This window comes from Stigmatopora argus, chromosome 2 (assembly GCF_051989625.1).
Source record: "Stigmatopora argus isolate UIUO_Sarg chromosome 2, RoL_Sarg_1.0, whole genome shotgun sequence".
In the NCBI taxonomy this organism is placed as follows: domain Eukaryota; kingdom Metazoa; phylum Chordata; class Actinopteri; order Syngnathiformes; family Syngnathidae; genus Stigmatopora; species Stigmatopora argus.
Window position 1 is genome coordinate 11127370 of NC_135388.1, and position 22913 is coordinate 11150282.

Consider the following 22913-nt stretch of genomic DNA (forward strand, 5'->3'; position numbering starts at 1 on the left):
ATTAGTGTGCTAATGTTAGGATTTAAATGAAGTATTGATCAGTTGGGGAGAATAGAGAGAGAGGGAGCGATTGTGAGGCAAAGACAGCAAGACCAGGGTTATCGTGTGGATCGCACACAGAAAGAGAGCGCTAACGGATGAGACGGGTTTTTAAGTCAATCCACAGTTTTTGCATAAGCTTGACTCATGATTCTCAGGAATTACTCTTGTTTGATTGGAGGCAACAATGATGCTTTTAACAGGACGAGATGGAAGGGCTTTCCAGGATTTTCATTAATTCCATGGCATCCTCATCAAGCCTCAATGCAGATGCTTGAAAAATGCTTCGTCTCCAGTCTCCATTTTGTCATTTGGTCAACAATGCTGCCGCCACGGACGCGCTGGGCAAAGGGTCCAAGTTAAGCCGAAGCTAGGTCTGTTCACCGCTCTCTTGCTGCCATCCTTTCCGTTTTCCCACCCTACTCTTCCTCTCTCTCTCTCGCACGGTCTTTGGCTCACTCTCTCCTCCTTCCATCCCTTCCTCTTGTGTGATTGAGTAGAGCATCCCGGTATTAATTAGTAGCCTGGTTATTGTTGTCGACGCACTTTCTGGGCAGGGAACTGTGTGGCGCATAGATTGACGTAGACAGCAATCCTTATACAATAGTCGTGATTTTGGTATGTACATTTCTGAAGTTCTTGAGATTGTTTTTTTGTCAAGCATTATTTCAGTTAGTCAAGATAGTTAATTGTTTTTTTTCTACCGTAGCATAATGAGGACTCAATCCCTAAATACCCCTTGTTAACAGAAATCTCAAAGACAATAGTGTAGTCTTGCATCAGTCCAGTAACAGAAAATGAGCTGCTCCAGGCCTGTACTGTAAGACATATTGTCTGGTCTTGTTTTCTAAGTATACACATTTTAGTGTAAGAAGCCTGGTTGTTTCCAAACTGCAGCGTATGACCATGTTGTTGGAAAGGTGATTTTCCTTCTCCTCTTGCATCATGCATCATTTGATCATGAGATATCCAAGAGAACGTGTGCCTCAGTACAATTCTGAAAAGTAGAAAACAAAGAATTTCCCAAAGAAATTAGTTGAGTAAAATTGCAGTATTACAAATGAGATGTATTATTAATTTATCTATATCATTCAGCCAAATATTTTTTTCTACATCCACTTCTAGTGACAATTCTTTCTGGTTAAGTATTTACTTTCTTTTTTTTTGTATTTTCAACTATGCTTGGGCAAAAGAATATTTTAGCAGACAGTGTATCTTGATCCAAAATGTGTTTGTACAAAACCCAGACCTTATCCCCCCATCATCTGGAATCTTTAACACTGTACTTATATCTTTCCGAAGAAACTCCTTCTTTCTGTCTCCTGTGTTATGTGTTGTCCCAGAGGCCTCCGAGAAAAGAGAAGTCAATCGTGCTTCTGGGCACAGTTAACATAAAAGCTTCTTTTTGGCACAGTAAACTTTGAACTGACATTTGTGGGTGTCACAACATATTGTAGCACTTGAGAAAAGCTTCAGTCCAGTGATCTTGAGCCCATGTGGTCAACATTAACATCGTGTTGGTTCTTGATAAAGTGCCTTTGGAAAGACACTTGTTTCATACCTATAACGTGCACCATCCCAAACATATTACGATGAATTTAAGACAAATTTAACAGAAAAACTTAAACATGAAGAATATTTTGGATGTATTTTTCTAACCCTTTATTGACAAACCATTAAATGATTGACAGCAAATTAAAGTCCTTTAATGGTGCCTCGTAACAAAAACACTAAAATTTCAAATTTAGTTTGTCAGAAATTTGTATCATATTTATATGATAAATTAGTTTTATTTGGGGAAAAATATGATGCATTTCTCAAAATTCATGCATCAAATATAATACATTTGGCCATATAGAGCTAATGGTACACACCTTAATGTGCATTTATACATTATTGTTTGCGCTGGGTTCCATGGGCAATATTTTACATACAGAGTATTTACGATTTGGCCAGCCAGTCAGAAAAATAAATAATCTTCTTTAATGGCGCAGACTCATCTGCCTGCCATGTGTTATACATATTTCCTTCTAAGTATGTGCGTGTCTCATTCTACACTCATGGTCAAGCAGTGCCGTGTTAAACCAAATGCCACACACGACTGAAATTCACCAGGGAGAACTCCAGTAAGTTTAGTCCATATTTACAGGAACACATTGGCATAATATCAAGAAGTGGGGTTGTTTTAGCTTTGCCTTCGTTCTGTACTATTTCTTGATTGGAAGAAGTCTGACCCATAATTTGGCCATCTTCCGTACTTTCATTGTTGAGGTAGCAAACTGAAGGTGAGGCTTTAAGTTGGTTGGCGCCTGTTGAGGTAATCCCCAAATCCATTGGTGGACACCAAATGTTCGTAATGTCATCAAGCTGACGGAGGAGTCTCATCCAGCGTTTGGGGATGTGGCACTCCACAGGCAGCTGATAAGCAGGCAGGCATTTGATCCTCACTGAGGAAAATGCTTGCGTATGGCAAGATTTCAGTTAGGCTGTGGACTATGACCTTTGGACTGGTTTGAGAAATTCTGCTAAATCAGGTCTCAGGAAAAGGAAGCTACACACCATCATCACTGTATACAATGTAGTGAGGACACGGTGCTGTTGACTTTGATCCAGGGCTTCTTGAGTTGGTGGGATGAAAATTTTGAAAAGCTCAATTCCAACAACACACCTCTTGAGGAGGCATATGGTTGAGACTTGAGACTCCTAGGCAGGGGAGTGTGACAGACTGGACATCCTGATCCAGGCTGTCTGGTTAATTTAGTTTAGTCCATATTTCAAGCAGTAAGTCAGATTTTTCATTATGAAACAAAAAATTAAAAATGGTGCTAAACTTCTCAGGTTGGAAACAGACTAATGACTTTTACATTTATATATATTTATAGATATTTGTTTTGAGCATATTCATGGAACGATTTCAATTCCTATCACATGCCACTACTTGATGATATATATTACTAAATCACTGTTATTTTTCCAGGCTTCCGTATAAGAACCTGACAACATCCTCAGCTGTCTTTTCGGATCGTGGGACAAAGCTGGAGAGAAGCTACACAGGAGAACATGCTAACATCCCGACAAAAAAGCCAAAATCCTTCATGTGAGGTAAGCATGTTAATGCATGTTGAAACGTAAAAAACAAAAACAAACATGAACTTTTTCTTTTTTCATGTGAAATGTGAATACGAATACATATATTTACACTCACTACGTAATTTCCACATTAAGAAAAAAATCCATATATACTATGTATATACTATCTGAATGAGACATTTACAGTGAAAGTGGGAACAAAAGAAGATAGGCCAAAATACATTCTTTAAACAAATTACTTTTAGCATGCTAAGTTTCCGCCTCCTTATTCATGTGCAGCGACCTGTCACCAGACACGATAAGACCCACTCGTGTTCTTTGAGACAGCTTGAAGCCAGAAAAATCATTTAACTTTGGGGGAAAAAAAGGTCACTACATTTACTAAGAATCAAAAAATTAAATAAAATCTAATTTGTTTTCTAAGCTTAAAATCCCCGCCATAGCAACAGCCCTAAGAGGGAAGTAGAAAAAGGTTTAACATGAAGCTTGTTTGTCTCAAAAGAAATCCATAAATAAGCCGCTAAGTATGTATATATGTATGTATGTATGTATGTTTGTTCCGATCTATTCAGCACTGGTCAACATTAAGTAGTCACACTTCTCATATTTTCACCTGTCTTTCTTTTTGTTTACTTCAATTTGTGTAGAAACTCCTCATGCTTTAATGATGCAAATATGCAATCTCTAGTCATAGTTAATCCCAACAGTGCTTGCTCAGGAAAAGATTATATCTTCCAAACAGAGAACAGAGCAGCAAATCTACAATAGATTGGAGTGTAGAAAAAGATGCCACTATAATACAATATTTTAGGCGAATTCAGAGTTACACGTCCAATGCATAAGGTACCTATGTTTACATTTTTTTCCTACATTATAATTTTACATAACATTATTTTTTTTTACTTCTATTTTCTTCATGGTTCTAAAAATGGTCAAATAAATATTTTAAGGTATAGTAAATAAACTAATCACACCGTCAAAGGACGATGTAGTGTGTGGATTCTTAGACAAGCTCTTTTATATCTGGGGTTGAAGTCGACAAAAACATTTTTCTCTGTGGCAGGATCCCATCAGTGGATAATATCTGCCTGGAGTTTCTGAAGAATGTTGTGGGGTGTCTTGGTTGACAGGGCCATTGGATAGACAGACCAGGGTTGTTTTCCCTTTTTTAAAGGTATCCACGGGAGGGTGTGTTCCAACGTTGGGGTTATTCTACTCCTCAGACTCCCATGTAGTCTATTCAGGGTTCTGGAGAGCAAGGATCCATGTCAATTCTTGCATTTGTTTTTTTTTGTGGATGATGTGATTCTGTTGGCTTTATCAAGCTGTGAGCTTCCACTTTCACTGTAGCAATTTTTGCTCGTGTTAAATGGTGGGGATGAGAATTAGGACCTTCAAAACTGAGACCATGGTCCTCAGTTGGAAATGAGTGAAATGCCCTATCCAGGTCAGGTATAAGGTCTAGTCCTGTGCAACTGCATTTAAAAGAAAGATATATTTAATGCTGAAAAAAAATGTGAGCTCAATTGCAGCTTCATGTTGATGAAAGGCTTCAGGTGTGACTTAATGCCAGTTCTGTGTGCAAGCTAAGTCCAGCAACTAAAGTGTGGTCATCATGCTGATGGCCTGCCGAAAAGCCTGACTTTTAAGGCCGAATGATTGCTAATAAAACATGTGATTGAGAGGAGAAGAGAGTGAGAACCATAAACAAGCAGGATTGTGCCCTTTAATTTCACCGTCTCCAGAGAATTGCTTTTGCTGTGCCTCAGAGTGAGTCCCACACACAAGCAGTTTAGTTGTCTGCTCAAGGACTGAAATTTAATTTAGCCGCTCTGTTGTCAGTTTGCGTGAGTGCATGTGTACAAAAAACACATGGGTTTGTGTGTTGTGTCTATCTCTGTCTTTGTTTGCACAAGTCAGTTTGGAGCATAAAGGTTGCTGTGCATGAAGTATAGCTGTTTATGTGTTTGAGTCTCAATGTGTGTTTTCTTATTCTCTTGTGACCTAATCATTTTCACACAGGTTGTTAGAAAACTGTCTTACGCTACGGTTGCACAGCAGTGTTTGTTTATTCTCTGCTCTTTTGCAGTTGGATTTTAATGTTTCTTGGTTGTCGAGCACTTGAGGTGTTATGCTAACCTGTAAACCAGCTGCCCGTTTTCACCGTCGTAGCTGTAGAACTTTCCGCAGTCATTTGTATACAGTGTGGTAATTGCATGTTGCAAAGTACACCAGTTGAATTGTTCGGGATTGGTTTCCCTGGTTTTTCACTAAGTTTTTGTGTGTTTATGGTACAGCTTCATGATGAAAGCCTAGAGCACAGGCATATATCAGAGCCCCAACACTAATAAAAGGCCAGCAAGCTGTGCTCCTCTCCTTCTGGGAACGGCACCGCTTTTTTTTTTACAGCTTGTCTGACAAAGATAAAGTGCCCTTCCAATTAGAAAAATATTTGGCGGCATACCTACCGACAGCAATTGGAGGTATTTATTTTCCACACCATTTGATCAGGAATTCTTGTTATTTTTACAGGGAGCATTCTTAGCACCGCACCATGGGTATGCACATGTTAATGTGGTCCCCATCATTTCACCTCAATGCGGTAAAGAGAAACACGCCTGGTATTATTTTGGTGTCTTCCCTTTTTCATCGAAGGGTTGGGCTGCACCCATGTTATGTTTTGGCGTGAGTTTGGGAGCGAGACTGTGTTTGTTTTATATTCCATTCTGCATGAAGGGAGTCATGCTGTTTTGGCTCTCTCTGCATTTGGGTTGATTTCATCCTTGTTGCCCTTGTCATCCATCTATGCCTCCAAGATATGTGTATGTACATGTACTGAGCTGCTTATGCTATATAGTACCTCTGTTTAAGAATACTGCCTATGTTTTTCTTCGCCCTTTTCCAGAGAGTACATTAAAATTAAATTCTCTCTTGTTGTTTTGAAAAGAAGCACACGTAAAAAATAATTGGATAGAGGAGAGAACAAAGAGCTGGCTCCTCTCTCCTCCCCGTGCACCCCAGCCAGGCATTAATACCAAGCGTGCTGTATTGTTCCGCTGTCTGCAGCCATCCCCCTAGCCAGACACTCAGCTCTGGAGAAGTCACTTTTAATGTCTGATAATCAAGGTGAATTTTCAAAAAGCTGCCATTTTCAAATGATGGTGTATATATCATGTGTGGCTGGGAGTTCAGGAGCAGAGAGCCCCACTCGAAGACGTGGGTCAGCCTTGCAAAGTGTAAGAGAGACACCTAATGTTTGCAGCATGAACTGCAGAGCATCGTTGCTGAGTAGGGGGGCCAAGTCCAACTGCAGGGTTGGGCTAGTTATTATAATCCCTTTTACCCGCTGGTGGGCCTTTTTTAACTACTGCACTGATTTAACGTCACAGTATGGAGGAACATTGGAGCCTATCTTGTCTTCTTTGTGTCCATAGAGAAGGGAGCTCCTATGTAGCATTATATTGGGGAAAGCAGGCGGTAGAACTCCATTTCCCCACCACAGACTCATCTTCTCCTTGCTCCTCCCACATCTCTGCACACCCCCACCTCACGGTATGATTATTTCTCCTTCGCTCCACTGCCCCATTATATTCCAGGTCCGCAGTTATGCCTCTCTGTTGTCATTTTTCATGGGACGTATTTCCCTGTGTGCAGCCATGCACATTTGCTCTGAGCCTGTGCAATATGTTAAGGATGTGGGAATATGTAGTGTGCAGAATGAAATGAGTGTATATTTATTTTCTTTGAGGAAAAGGGGGGACTCTCACCATGTATCTTAAAAAAACGTGACTGCTGTGCATGCATTCACCTCCTCCAAGGCTTTTTATTCACCAGGGAAAACAAATTATAAATACGAGGCAAACACGGTTGTTTTTCTTGCTATGACTTAAAATCTTGCCAAGTATTTTGGGCAGGTATACATGTTGCTAGTACATATATGCAGGTGTTCTTTATATGTGTGGCATTTCAAGCAGACAAAGGACAAGTCTTTTTTGCGATAGTTTTATATCTAAGCTTTCCCCATACAGACTCAAATGTCATCTTTCATCTGTCCAGCATCATTGTTCAAAACCACTTGTCCTCAACATGGTTGAGGGTGTCCCAGTTAACTTTGAGCTAATGGTAGGGTCCTTCTTCGATGGAGCGCCAGTCAGTCGCAGCCCCAAAAATTCACATTGCTTACCAATGAAACAACATTCTGCAAAAAGACTCTCTGCAACAACAGAGTCTTCAGAAAGTAATAATTAATGGCCTCTATTCAAACTGAGATGGATCAGGTATTTGTTCGAGGAAACTCACAGAGGGCGCTTTCAACCTAGGACCGCTAGCTTCTGTACTACTTACAACCACGGTGAATGGTCGACAGTAAGTCCCAGGGCACATAAAGAGACAGACAACCACTCTAATTCGCACCATTTCTGCGTGGGGACTGAATCCACAATGGCAAAGTCAGGCAAATGTATTAATTAGCTGAGATAACAAGATATGCTAGGAATTATTCACAGTCATTTCAAATATAGGATTTTTTTTCATCTGAATTTTAAACGTTACATTTGAGTCAGTCGGATCACTAGCTTTTAGTAAGTGGCATTGTGGCCGATGAGTGGAGTCACCCAGTTATCCTGTAGTGTAGACCAGTAGAATTCCAGGCTTGTGCTTGAGGCAGCGTTTTGTAAGGTACGGTCAAATTTGAACAAATGTATTCCCTAACTTCCTCACATGCTGTGGGAAAAAAGCAATAAAGATGTAAGAACAAGGATAATGATAAAACACAAACACTTCTCCAATACTTTTTTCTAGTTGTTTTGTTGTTTGGAGATCAGTGATTGCAGGGTTAGTAAGGCACATATACCATAGCTGTAGGCTCTAACATAGATCAAAAATTACTGTATTTCCTAGGAGTTTGAATGTGCCTCTAGCAGGGTTCCTGTCATGCCTGTGTAAATACTGCCAAACAACAACATGAAACTCAATATCTATCCTTTTGTTTTGATTCATAAAAATGTTCAAAAATGAATTCATCTCCACGCACGCAGTGTGGGATCGTACCCCAGGATTTCCACCTGCTACACCTGGTATCCCGCCTTGATGTACCATTGTTTATGTATAACTTGCCTTCAGTGTGATTGCATAATAATCGAGCAAATCAAATGTGCGAATACACGATTTGTTCCCAATAGCAGAGATTGTGTTATTTTTCCCTGAGCGGTTGAAGGGCATGCTTTCAAAGTGTTCTCGGCTGTGGTGCCGAATAAAGACAGAGGAAAGAGCCACAGGCGGTCTGATGTAAGGATGTAGTGCGAGAGACAAGATGGTGTTACTGATGTGGCTCGCTGCCAGGCTGGGCACTGTGCCCACGAGGAGGCAGCACCGGCTATGGCAAAGAGATGCGCTTACAGGGACGCTCCTAGAATCCCAAGTGTCAAATCAAGAGGTTGAGGGTGACGTCAGGGGTCATTTAATCGACATTTGCTTGCAAAAAATCCAGGTCACAACATCGCCGGTGTGTAGTCGGGACATTGGTGGAGAATGACAGGCAATGTTATGTTATTGATGTTTATATATGCCATGGTTGGAAGATGGAAAATTGTTTAGCTACCATTATTTTTCTACAAGAAAGATTATTATTTATTATATTATAGATAGAGATACAGGCGCTCTATCAGGGCAGTGAACTTATAATTCAACTCACTCAGTTAAAATCTGGCTGTGCTAAAACAACTGCTCAAAGAAAGGCCCTCCTAGCCCATTGCTGACATACAATGGAAAACATCATTGAGAGTCATGATTATCATTAAATAGTTGTGGTTTTAGAACCCTGTAAGCTAAAAAATATTTGAACACAGCAGTGGAGCAACATATGGAGACAGATAAAAGAACAATACTCACAGGGAGAAAACTTAGGTCAACCCATAGTCCTTGAGTGTGGATTTGTCAATGCTGAGGCACATAAAAAAACATCCTCCAATCATGGTATAGCTCCTCTATAAATGCAAACTTAGTTTATGATGTCCTGGATACCTTATTTACCCAGATACTCACTGATTCTTTAGGTTATAAAGCACATTGTTCCAGTCTATTGTATCTCTGCGCGCTACTTGAGCAAATAGTTTTTTGGTGCAACACAAATGTTATCTTTATGCTTTGTATGCATTTACATAATGTTTGCCTTTCAAGATACTGTATTATCATTAGCACACCCTTTCTCTGCTTTCTTAAAATATTCCACACACCCCTCAGCATAGTTGTTCCGCATTGTAGACAGGCCGTCAGGATAAAATAAATAGTCTGCAGTTAATTATGGAAAGCCAGCTCTGGCTTTGCTGCAGTTTGCTGTGATTTATGGAGCGTGTGTATGCATTGTGCAATGTATTTTTCTTACTTTATTTTAAATCTGTCTTTCAATTAATTTCACCACAAACCTTAATGATGTGAAAGCGTCCTTTGTTAATGAAACAAAAAGCAGGGCAAGGCCTTTTTCAGGTCCACGTCCCAACCGTGCCTTGCACTAAAGTATGTTACAAATTTTAGCATTGGTCCAACACAATCCATTCCAGGACATGTGTTAATCTCTGATTTCCAATGGTAATACAATTCATTGCAGAGTCAAACCGCTACGATCATAAAACATTTATTAACTACAGGCACTGTTCGGAATTGTGCAAAAATAGTTTTATGATAAAATGACACCAGCTGAGTATAAACATTTGATGATGATAATAGTGTTAAAGTTTCATGTAGTGCTTGCTGACATCTATAGGTGAGCGACCCCTCCTTGTTTATTTTTTAACAGCAGTCTCTTGTTACATAAATTATTGTGAGATTTGCCTTTATGTCGAGGGGATAGACCACAGTTAAAGCTTGCTTGATTCATGGTACTTTACTCTTCTTCCTTCCTCCAATATTATACATGCAAAAGCTTCTCAAGGGCATATCAAATGTGAGTTTCCACTTTCAATGTTTATAGTTTTCATACCATTGCTTGTTTGAGTTGCCAAACAAAGACACAAGTCTTTTCGAGTGTGTATTATAAAGCATCAATCATTACTATTGCACCTCAATAAAAAAATGTAAAGAAAAATCCATGGTTTCAATCTTGCGTGAACATAATGCCACAAGGCTACTATGGAATGACAAAGAGCTATCGTCCCCCCGTTTTGAGGAACGGTAATTTAAACTGGTTAATGGTCTAAAGAGAGCAATATTTGTTTCATTTTTTAAAGAATTTTAAAATTAATATAAATAACCTGGGGGTGTCCCCCTAGAAACCCAGAACCCTAACCCTAACCCATTACACACCCCTAGTAAAAATACCATAACACATGACTTATGGTATTGTATTGCAAAAAATATATATATAAATATATACTGTAAAATAATAGGATACAGCTTGAAAGGGAGCATACGTGATAATGAATGCTGTCAAGGTGAAAGCTGTCATAATAAAACACATTAGTTCGTGCACACGTATACATTTCAAATATGTTACATTAATAACCTCAATGTTAAAGCTTTCACTTTATATTTCAGATTTGAAGGTTTAACTTTACAGTAGTAAAAAAAAACCTCTGTTGTGTATTTTTAACAGGAGATGTTGGTGTGTTTTGACGAACACAATGAAGGGTCACTAATTGGCATCCTCACACCCACCACCATCGCTTGCATTTAATCTGGTTCACTGCGCTTTTATGGCAAAAGCGTCACTGTGTGGCTGTCTAATTCACACACATCACACAGCTCACAAATGAAGCCCATAACTCCATTTGAGGTAGCCATTGTTTTGCTACATCTGTGACGAATGTCCCAACACTTAAAATAGCCATTAACGCAGATAATGTTCCCTTTACGAGCGTCCTTTGCATCAAAATTTTTTGTCTACTGGAAAATGCGCAGCCAGAGGAAAAGCCAATGAAATTGAGACTTACAGGGACCAAAATTACAGCTAATAGTAATAACAAACTAAAGCAGAGGGGCGTGTGGTTTGTTCCTTCAAGACAATGCCTCATGAATACAAGCATTTCATCCATCGTTTCACCTACCCTCAAATGAGACCTTCATCTACTCTGTTTGTTATGCACCATTATCTTTTGCCAATTAGCATGAAATGTAGTTATCGCACTGCTGCGAGGACCTGGTGTGGGCTATCAGAAGCTCCGGCTGAACATGGTGGTCAACTCACATCAGCCTTTCCCCATTAGAGACATTCGCTCACAGCCCTTTGCATCAGGATGCTCTCATTTACCGCCTCCACATACAGCCATTTATCTCCCTTTCCTCCGTTCACTCTTTGCTCTTTTTAATTTTCCTTTCCAAAACAGATCCGGCATTAAGCAGACAAGAATGGCTAGCTGCAATGTGTCTTCCCTAAAGGAGCAAAGCAATGATTTAATTCCTCTGTGGTCTCCTCTCCCTGCTCATGCACACGTCATTACACACCAAGGTCTCATTTTCATCACCCTGAGAGGGCACACGCAGGGCTTTAAGTAGTCGCCACGCCACGGCCATAGCTGACAATCAATACCTGTGGTCAGGACGGAGCACGTGGGGTTTCCTAAATAGGCCCTGAAGGTCTAGTCATAAAACACCTTAGAGGCCATGCATGCTACATTATAAGTCACCTTTTTTCCCCATGGGTCAAAATGGACAAGGCAGAAAACATCCCAGATAGGTCACCTTTTGAGCCAGAAAGACGATGATAAACTCCCCATAAGACAAAATATTTTTTTTCTCAGAGACAGAGGATTCACTCAAAACGAGTCTTTTGGGGCTCTATACAGTCCTTGTAACATTTTTTTTTTGCCATCTCTATGTAACAAACTCCCAAACTGAACGTAGTATGCTTCTTGGTTCAGAACAGTGTATAAATCATTTTTTTACTTTTTTATCATTTATTCACTGTATCATTGTCTTAGTCTTACAAGAAAGTAATACGCTGAGAGAACTTGAATCCACAAAACTGTCAGCTGTGTCTAGACATCAAAGCCAGATGAAAAAAAGTTCAATTTCATTCAGTTGACACACAATTAAAATCCAGGTAAACCTAGAGATAGTCAGATTAGGTTTTTAATGAGGTTAGTTTCCTGTTTAGTTTTTGAATAGCAGCACTAGAATAAGTGATGTATAGACCAGCAGAGGGCTAGCCTATGGCTTGTTGACAGAGACAGAACAACGTGCGTGTTTCTCATCTTGCTTCGCCTCCAGCCGGCCTGCAGCCTACATTAAACAAACCGATAGCGAGCACTTTAATTACCTTTGCGTTCACGCGTTCTGCCATTTCCCTCTTTGCTTGTGCAGATGTGGAAAGAAACCCTGATAGAAGGTAGAGAAGTATAATTACTTATTTTAGTAGAGTGCGGCGGAATGCTTGTTGGCAAATGACTCTAATTCCAAATGGTTAACAAGATTTTTCTTTTTAATAGAGCCGAATCCACATGACAGCGAATGGCTTTCTTATTTGGAGCCTTAATGGCTTTTCATACATTGCATTTCCAATGAACAGTAAACTCGGGAATTAATATTGCACGCTGTGTTATAATGCAAATAGCGGCGAAATAGGAGAGCAGTATCTCCATGCTTATGCATACCTACTCTAAATTAGCTGCTCTGTCAGCAAGCTCCTCTGTCATGACATTATTCTCGTCACTACACTTTACTTTGAACTTTTGAATGGACTTTAATAAGTATGGACATGAATTATTGCTACACCAGAGAGAGAAAAAAAGATTATTGCATATTATATATCATAAGCAAATTCCATGTTTCCACTTGCTAAATTTCACCTTGTAATGAGATATTTCAACTTGATCAATTCCATGCTTTAAAATGGTACTTTTCCACATTTTAATGTAAGAAGTTTCAGCTTTTAATGTGTTTTATTACTAGGTTTCACAAAATAATAATCATTTGGGTTTCAAATGTTAAGTTCACATTTTATGATATTGTTTGACTTTGCTTTTTGCACTACCTTGTGTTCTTAGTGTTTTTGTTTTTGTTTTGTTTTTAATGGTAATATAGAAGAGCAGTTTAGTTAAATAGCGTTAAGTAATGTCGAACCAAAATATTTTGTAATGGCATAAATTAGAATTAATTTTCCATCACTAAGTAAAACCTACAGAAGGCAGTTTTTCTCAATGTTTGTTTTCAAGATAACTCGATAACAAATGAAAGGATTATTATCATGATGATTGAATATATTTAATGAGTAAAAGCAGAGTAAAAAGATCAAAGGAAAAAGATCTCAGGCCAGAAATGCACTAACAAGAAAACAGATGAAACTATTTAACTTAAATTAGCAACGTTGGTGATGTGATTTATTTTTCTCGCAGAAAGGTGATCATGAAACTCTTTGTCACATCACCACTACATCCAACCTTAGTCTTTGAATGCATCACCATGGCAACATCCCCCCTCCCCCAATATATGCTCCAATTTAAGATGTCATCCTGGTAATTGTTTCTACGTTTTAACTCCATATTGGTAGAAGGAAAAATTGCGATGATCATTATGAGACACAATATTTATGAAGCAAACAATGGCAGCTAAGTGCAAGGGAATTGGAAGGGAGGGACTGCTTTCCTTAAGGTGGAATATTAATGTGGCACGCACCAGGCTTTGCAGGTACTGATGAAGCTTGTTCTCCTTCTATTCCTGTTCATTGTGTGGACGAAATACTTTGATGAGTGAGTCTGAGTTTCAAGTTGATTTTAATTGGGTCACAGTCTCGTCTCTGCTTTTGTGCTTGTGCCTTGTCGGTTGAACTCTTGATTAATTAGGGCTGCAAAAATGGTGGCATTACCCAAAAATGCTTCATATGTGCTCTTCTATTACCATTGATGTTCGCCTGTTAGAAATGTTGATACCCGGCTTTTGAGGACATTTTCAACACTACTGTCCTTGATTTAGATTAGATAACTTTATTCATCCCATATTTGGGAAATTCACTGTCGCAGTAGCAAAAGGGTGAGAATACAGACACAGGAAAATAGTTTTTTTTGTGGTACTTTGCAGCCACAATACATGGATACATGTCACTGAGTAAATAAAAGATGGCTGATTGATGAGTCTAAGACCACCAGAGTCAGGCCAATCTATCAGTACACCATGCTTGGCTTTAATATAAATTGGTTTGAAAAGTTAGGGCAATCTACTACATATTAGTCATATCTGCATAGTTTGAATCCAATGTGGTGTGACAAAGCAACAATATTGATTGTTGAAATATTTTCCCAAGTGAATGTCAATTCACAAATATGCATCACAAGGATGCACGATTACAAGATGAAGTCTCAAAGGATTCCATGTGATCCTCAATTCCTATCAAGGTCCAGTATAGACTGAGACTGACACTTTATAGATGTATTATTCTGAGTCCTCATCTTTTTTATTTATTTTCCTTTATCTCCCAGATTTCCACCTTCTCATATCTGCACACAACCACTGCACGTCACCCCTGGAGAGCTCCAGTGTTTTCAAAGTAAAGACCACTTAGAGAATAGCCCCAGGCATCTGAATACCAAAGTGCACTGCGTTACACCGTAGACGGCTTTCTACAAGTTGGGAACATAAACACTCAATAGCCCACGTCTACTCACAAGAATACCTCAAAACGGGCGATATGGAACAGATAGTCTGTGGGGACTTGACCACATTAAAAAGCACTCATTGACATGTGCCGCTCATCTGACTGTAAAAGTAGGAGGAAAGGGTATTTAAATATTTTATCAGGAAAATGTCTGAAAATATCTGTACTGGTTACTCCATTATCAATGTAACATTTTGGGAAAACAAACCATCATTGCATAGGGAAATAGCCTTAGTTGTCTCAAGACCGAAGAGTCAGTGATTGTATTCCTGCTACGACTTGCACTGCCCAGTCAAGTAAAAGAGGTTGGATCAGATATCCAAGCTGGCAGCTCTCTCACTATCTTTCACTGCTAGCATTTTCGTATTGAAAGAAAAACAATGCTATTAACAAACAGAGAAAGACAATTTTTCCTTGCAGGCAGGAAGAGGAAGATGTAATCTAAATTCTTAATAACAACTGCTGTGTGACAACTTTGTCTTTGTGTTTGGTGAAGAGAGCGAACCAGGGCTGTCACTCTTTTGTCAGGCTAGCCTTCTTTTTTTAATAGCTATTGCTTCTGTAAATAGCTCCAGGAGGTATTTCAGCATGTTAATAGATAGTTGCTGTTTCTTTTCAAATGCAAACATATATTAGAGGACTGGTAGTGCTTGGGTATTGCTCAGTTGTAGATGTAGGATGTCACTTATTGCTTGAATCTAAATAAATGTCTATTCCTTCTATACCAGCGTTTCCCAACCACTGAGCCGCGGCACATGGTGTATCGTGAGCGATGGTCAGATGTGCCGCGGGAAATTACCTGCCAAGCAGTCATACATTGTAACATTCGGAGAGAATATTTGTAATATTAGCAGCTTAAAATTGAAATATGACAAACAATGAGTCCATATTCTAAGATTCAAATCGGAATATTAGTAGAATAAAGTAGTTCTGTTGCTTATTTTTACATCACGTGAACTGGAAGTTGTTCGGGGGCCACGGACTTCAACTTTTGGGAGTGAAAAGTCATTGTGAAAAATGAGATATTGAAATCTACTTTTTGTGTGTGTTTCTTAGATTCCTGTTGATAAGCAATTGATGGGAATGACTGTGTATAGTTAATCTAGGTGACAGATTTTTTACTTGGAACATTTTCAGCTGGTGGTGTGCCTTGCTGTGCGAGCTCAAAAATGGCTGCGTAGAGCTGTCCTATCCAAGCCCACCATTTTTAGTCACAATTTAGCCATGACCTTTGCATCAGGAAACAAAGCTGCAGAAAACACAATCCAGACACGTAGAAACATTTCCTAAGTGCAAAATCTATCATTTGTCTTTTATTTCTATTTGCTCTTGTTAACAGGACAGCCAGAGTGTCCTTTCAAAAATGACAGAGGCACACATCTTACTTGGATCCAATGATGATCAGAGGTTTTTCTTTGTGCATTTTGGGATTAATTTTACCACACACTTCGCAGTACGGTGTGGCCTGGTGGGGTTGTTTTTTAATAAGTCCAGCGGTGAGGCAAAGCAGGCATGTGATCGGTCATCCTGTCAGGATCTTTGCCTCTGATTATCAACCAACATATTGGTGGAAGCTTTAATCTGCCACAGCCTCCTGTTACGGCCCAGTAGACAGGTTGGAGAAAAGGTCACATTTCATGCCTGTAGAAAATGTGTATCAACCAGAAAATGGGATTAGATTTTCTTTTAAATGCAAGTGAACATTTTTGAATAAGTCATATTGAAAATTTCAGGAGGCAAATGTGAGTAGAGACTCGGTCAAAGCCGAAGAGGTTGCATAGTGGTGTTGTCTTAGACAGCTTGCAAAACTGCTCCAAATAGTCACCCGCTCGCCCATGGGCTTCAGTTACAGACTTCAGAATGGATCTTTATTTACAACACAGGACTCGGAAACAGCTGATCAATCCATTTAGCCTCAGGCCACTGATTTGTCTGTATTTACTACAACAGGCAAAGAAAAGCCAGGGTCTTTTTTCCTCTCTCCTTCCTATTGATCTGGCGCTTAGAAAATCTGCCCTGCTGTCTAAACTCTATTGATCTCCCGCTTTCAACGACAAGCCCTCTTGCACCCGCGTAGAAAAGGGACTGGATGAATTGAAATTTCATTTCCAGCAACTTGTTCTCGTTATTTTCACCCATTTCCCTCCACTCGACGTCAGGGATCTTGGTGCCAGATGTTGGCATCTCTGATCCAGCATCTGGCTCAGTGGCAATGACGACTTTATGATCGCATAATCGGTACCCGTTACATCAATTGCATCTAGTCAAATACTCAATATACACGTTGGATGAAACGATGTGTAGACTTGCAGTGTGCTGCGTGGTGTCATGAAAATGATCTGTAAAGGACTGAAGGTGCAGGGCTGCAGATCATTTAACTAGGTGACAAAGTTCAGACTGGAAACTCATCAAGCTCATTAGCATTTCAGTTGTGAGAAACATTGTTTTCTTAGGGATTCGCCATTATGACATCTGCTTCGTTTGCTATCAACAATATGTATTTTATTTTTTAAAAAGAGCTTTAACTGTCATAAAATAACAAAACTAACATGTTATTATATGACTCCTATTAGAATCAAGATTACTATTTCTTTCAAAATGGAATTATGGTGGTGTTCCCTGAAGGCACATATTTGGCTCAGTCGTTGGCCAAAAAAAACATTGGGAGCTGACACTGATCAAGACAAACATGCAAACACCCCGGTGTGTCCGCTATTGCGCCTGTAAAACGCTCCATCTGAATTGCATATCTGCCTAGCCACCAAGCTTGTCATAAGCTGTATTAGGAAAAATGGTCGCAAGGTTTGACACAAATTGGAAAATGACATTTGGAGGATAGCCACAGCTGTGGAAATTAGAGATATTAAAATTATAAATCAGTGTCTGCAGTGCAGAGCTACTAGAAGCTCCTACTTGGGTTTGCCAAACTACCTTTTCCCCCCATGTTCATCTTCAGCTTGATTTCTCTTTCGCTTAATCTCGCACACTTTGTATTTCTCCAGAGGCGATGTAAGGTCACGACATGGGAAAAGTGGTTTTAAATGCAGCAACACATAAGTTTGCCCCACAGGAACAAGCCCACCTAGTGAGTATGTGCCTGAATGTGTGTTTCGGTGTGCCACCACTGTGTGCTGTATCTCGTCAACTTATTGCTTGGGCTTTCTGGTAGTAACTTGCTAATGGATCAGCTCAGAGGTGCGATATGCATTATGCAAAAGTAAGTGTGCTTACACCTTGGAAAAAAAAGAGAGAAAGCTTCAATCCCCTACATACCTCTGCTGTTGTTTTTAGAGGTCAAAAAATGACAGTTAATCGAGAAAGTGGAATCGATGCAAGAAAGACATTTTGGTTGCATTCTAATTTTGCATCTGTGTTTACAGTGCTGACTGTAAATACTAAGTATACCGCTTTGAAAAGATAGCTTCATATAATTTCTTTAGCAAACCCAAATATTCTCTGTAATTTTGATGGCTCTCAGACCAACAGTGGCTTAGATTGTTTTCATTTTAGGGTTATCTTTGAATTGATTTCTGTGATATGTACTCATTTATGTCAAGCAATGTATGAATGTCATGTGTGCATTTTGTATGTGTATACATATATATATATATATATATATATATATATATATATATATATATATATATATACATATATATATATATATATATATATATATATATATATATATATATATATACAGTGACTAGGTTTCTTTATGTTCTGACTCACTAACCTCTCATTTTAAATGAAAATTAAGTTCCTACTCTAAGAGGAGCAGTCACATATTCTTGTGCTTTCAGGATGGAGGTCATAAGCTCTTTTCAAAGCCAGTGCAAGAGAAAACATTCCTTCTCTATGGCCTTAAAGAATGAATGTTATATTGGAAAATGTTTGGCAAATATTTAGAGAAATTTGTCCAGTAATCCTTCATGGTTGTAAGAGGTGGGAGGTCATCCATTTTAATAGCAGTCACTTTCTAAGGGCTGCTTCACACAATCTTTCCAGCTTGAAATTTAATTTCCTTCGCAAAAGCAAATTGTGTTCTCTATTGCCCATTCAAGCCTGCAGTCACCTCGGTATAATTTCTTAACACAGTGGTTTCCGAAATGTCAGTGAAAGACCGAAATATCTAATGACCATTACTCTTGGCCAGCTGGAGCCCGTGGAATTGGAAATGTGGTCATTAGAGTGCTGGCAAGAAAAACAAAAAAACCTTTGACCCTGTCTAGCTCAACATCTTTGATTGATATCCTTGGAAAGCAGTCATGTTTTGGTTATAAGCGAAAGTTTTAATCAATAGTCATGGACAGATTGAAAAATGTGAACACATCTTGTCGAAGTTGCAACTATTCGTTACAATGTTGAATGTCCAGTGGAGTAGTTTTAGTTGTTGTAAATAAACATAACTATGGCCGACCCGGCGGGCAAGTGGTTAGAGCATGGGTCCCACAGATCTGGGGTCCTGGGTTTGATCCCAAGTTGGTCCTCCTGTGTGGAGTTTGGTCTGGAACTAGACTGGCAGTAATTGATTGCTGTCAATGAGGATGCATTTACAGCCATTCCTACCATTTTGAATGCATTATTGCCAACTGCAGTCAGTGAGTTAATAATAAAAAAAATTAAAGCACTGGTACAACGATGATAATTTTGTTTACTTTATTACCAGAGAGTACATCGGTTAGATTTATATGCAACAATCAGACGTCAAATACACGTGCTGTCTGCTTCCCCATTACATGTGAACATCACTGAATTTGTTCCATCTAAAGCATAATTTCCAAATTGTTGTATTATTGGCAGAGAGCCTTTTTGGACTACGTTCGGGGCTGCTAAGGCCTCACACAGAAATCCTTTTTGTTCTGCCGAGGATTGCCAAGTTCGCTGCAGCTTCACATTTGTGCAAGGCGAGTACGGCGTTTGAGTTGGTGTTTTTACAGCGCACGCGGTAAACCAACGGCCTTCAAAGCACAGCACTTATTGCTGAGTGCCTCTGGGGTGGTTGGTTGAGATTACTCTCAAAACAAAGTGCGGACAGGTTGATTAATTGAAGGGTCCATGGAGGTGCACACCATAGTATATTATCGCGCCAACGAACACTCGCTCATTTTATCCGCGGCAGACTTTTATGGGCTGATCCTGCCACTGTGCGAGTTTGTCACTTCGTATAAGTGATGCCACCTTCTCGTTGGGTGTCGGTTTTGCAAATACTTATCAGAGCTCTGACAGACGTGTTATTTTAATGAAGTCTCTGAGGCTCTCGCGTATTACAATACATAAATGATTGAAGGTCATACTTTAGCAACAGCAGCAGCAACATTTTTTAACTGGCGATTTACTTCATTTTCCGCTGTGTGGTTTGGAAAGGTGGAATGGTGATCACTCCAAACGGTCTTCCAGTGTTACCCACCAATTGAGTTCGGGAAATGTGATGACTGCAAGTGTTTTGTCAATGGGTTCTATCAACAAAGTGGTGGCAAAATTGATGTAGTTACTGTTGATTGTGATTTTTTCCCCCGTTAAATTTGCATTGGATTGCCATGTAAGGAGTATATTTACTGTTTTTTATGGACTATACGTCTCTGCAATCTAGGAAAACCGAATGCCTCATGGCGGCAAAAAAAAAACATTCTGTTGCATTATGACAGCAAACAATGGAAACAAAATGTCACTTATAGTCCGGGAAATACAGTGGCTTATGGTTGTTTTTCTTCAATCTTTGGTTGAAATCTTTAAATATTCTGAAGTGTATACAAATTAAAGTATTAAGGCGGAATTAAACCTGTCTTGTTTGGTCTGGACCAAACCTAAAAAGTCTGGTGTGCAACTTTTGCTGTATGTCGGCTAACATGAGTCGGGTTTCAACATTGAGCATGGAGGAGACAGAATGTCTTCTCGATATTTACACATGAAATGCCTACTCTGATTCGCCAATTGTCCTGCAAACGCTTGTAGTTGGATGAACCACATCAATGTGAGCATCAGTGCTGCTAACTGTAGCTCCATAATTTGCACTGTTACTCCGCCCAAACTGTTGTGTTCAATTATAATACGATGTTAAACAAAGAAAGCGATCTATGGATTTTCCTGGTGTAAATAAGCCTTTGTTCTCTGCACCTTGACTTTGAAGTTCTGCTCAATAGGTTTGATTAATTTGACATGAAAACAAACTGGATTCATAATTGCCAATCTTACCAAAACTGACCTCCACTATAGCCAGATGAATCAGTTCTCTGGTTGTGGTCTGAAAATGCTTGGTGAAGACAGGAATTGGAAGAGGGAAAAAATAGATTTCTGAGCTTTGGAATGGCTAGGAATGTTGATGACCTGAAATTAGACTGGGGTGACTTGTGAATTGTGACGAGATCTTCAAACTATTCTGCTGTAATTATGAGTAGACAGAGTGATTGCCGTGGTGGTGGCGAGGAATCGGAGCTGATGGCAGCCACCCCAATCACATCACATGAAAGGACTCTAATTAACTTCAACACCGTATCAGACCGCAATCAGCCGAACCACAGAGGAAATTAGTTTTTTTTTCGCTCAGTGGCATTCATAAGCAAGGCGTTAAAATGTATACTAGCTTTTGTTTTTAATTAACATTTTGTGCTTGGAAGTCATGTTACCAGTGTTTCTTAAAGAGCTTTGTTTGAAAAAAGAGCCCAACAGGGGACAAAGGGCAACTCCTTCCTCTATTTGTTGACGTACTCTTCTTTATGCTAATATCATTCCATTCGTAATCAGTGTTTAACTCCTCATTCAGTAAGAACGTCACCTCCATCACCTCCTTCCCAGTTGGGAGATGAGCACATTATGCAGGCAATCCTTTCTTCATTATCACAAGTGGTAATGAGATCGTTCTTTGATGAGGTCGTATTATCTTCATATTAGTGTGAAATTGTTTTAAATCCTCGTGTTGTCCTAGCCATGTTGCACAAGCTAAAACAAAGTGTATTCATTACATTTCTAATCCAGTAGTGACACCCATTATCACTATAGTAACAGCACGTGCAATATAAAAATACTTCTCCCATAGTCCTCTGCCTACTCATCTAAATGTATTTTGCTGCCGTTCTGTCCAAAATTCCCGGAAAAAAAGCCTATTTTACCTTTAGAGCGCTGTCGAAATCATATTAATAGCTGCTGGCCTTTGCCGGTTTATTTTTTCCCCTTCCATGTTGATTGGCCACTCATTTTCTTTCCCCGGCGTCCTTGCATGTCCCAAATTGCACCGTCCTGAAACATCATCGCTGAATTTTTTTCACTTTTCTTGAGAGAAATACGTTTCATTTGGTTTCGAACTAAAAGGTGAACGATGCATCTCAAAGTGCTACATGGGCTGTTTTTGCCGTTAATATGCAGCTCGAGTTATCTACAGAATACTTATGAGTACCAGCCAAAATGTTTGTGATGTTATTTATTTATGTCGCGCGTTTCAATTATTCATGTGTTTATTTATTCATGGGAGAAGGACTAACTGAAATTTGAAATTGGAAAATTCATTTTTTTGCTGAAGGGCGCTTGGCCCCACTCTATCATGCCCGAGACAAAAACCGAGGTGCGAGGTGGGGTGTAGACTTTTTAGTAATTGCTTTATGTAGTGTTTACTTAAACTCCCTCGATGTTGGCTTGCAGGAGATGGAAAGAGTCAACATAAGACAATAGCTCGGTGGTCACACTCAAATATTCTCCTCTTCTTATTGCCAACCTTCATAAGGAACCAGAAAATTGTTGAAAACGGTAACGTTAACCCTGTATAGGGCACACATTGAAGGCCTTGGGTGCCATTGACGTTGCAAGGCGTCTGATCCATTTTAACTGGGAGGGGCATTCACTCGGTCCCAAAAGATCTGTTATTTTTGAATGTTAAGAATGATGTCTATCGATTTTCAATACCAAGGGACCAAGCGAATAACACAAGAACTGCTCGCTAGCCAATCACAGTGCACCAATAGAAATAGATCATCCTCACTCGTAAACTACAGAGCCACTGACTTTGTGAAACTATTTCAGTATTCTTCTATTTTGCTGTAGCTGTGAAAAAACTGAACAAGGTATGGATAACCCAATACTACAAACAGTTTTCTTCCGTATTTGTGAGTTCACAGATTTTTGAGGGGAAACTAGCTACTCTTTTGTGCTGAGGCCAAAGCTACGTCTAATAATTATTGATTTGCGGTCATCATTTGGTGACAACTTTTAT

The 22913-nt window shown here is 39.4% G+C and overlaps 1 long non-coding RNA gene across 3 annotated transcripts in view; it reads left to right on the forward strand.

Annotated features, from left to right (window-relative positions):
* The window catches only part of LOC144064295 (uncharacterized), a 128059-nt gene that overhangs the window by 58623 nt on the left and 46523 nt on the right, over positions 1–22913 (forward strand). For all 3 annotated transcript variants that reach the window (XR_013296764.1, XR_013296761.1, XR_013296763.1), the window contains exon 6: positions 3017–3141. This is a non-coding gene — a long non-coding RNA (uncharacterized LOC144064295). The remainder of the gene's footprint in view (positions 1–3016; positions 3142–22913) is intronic.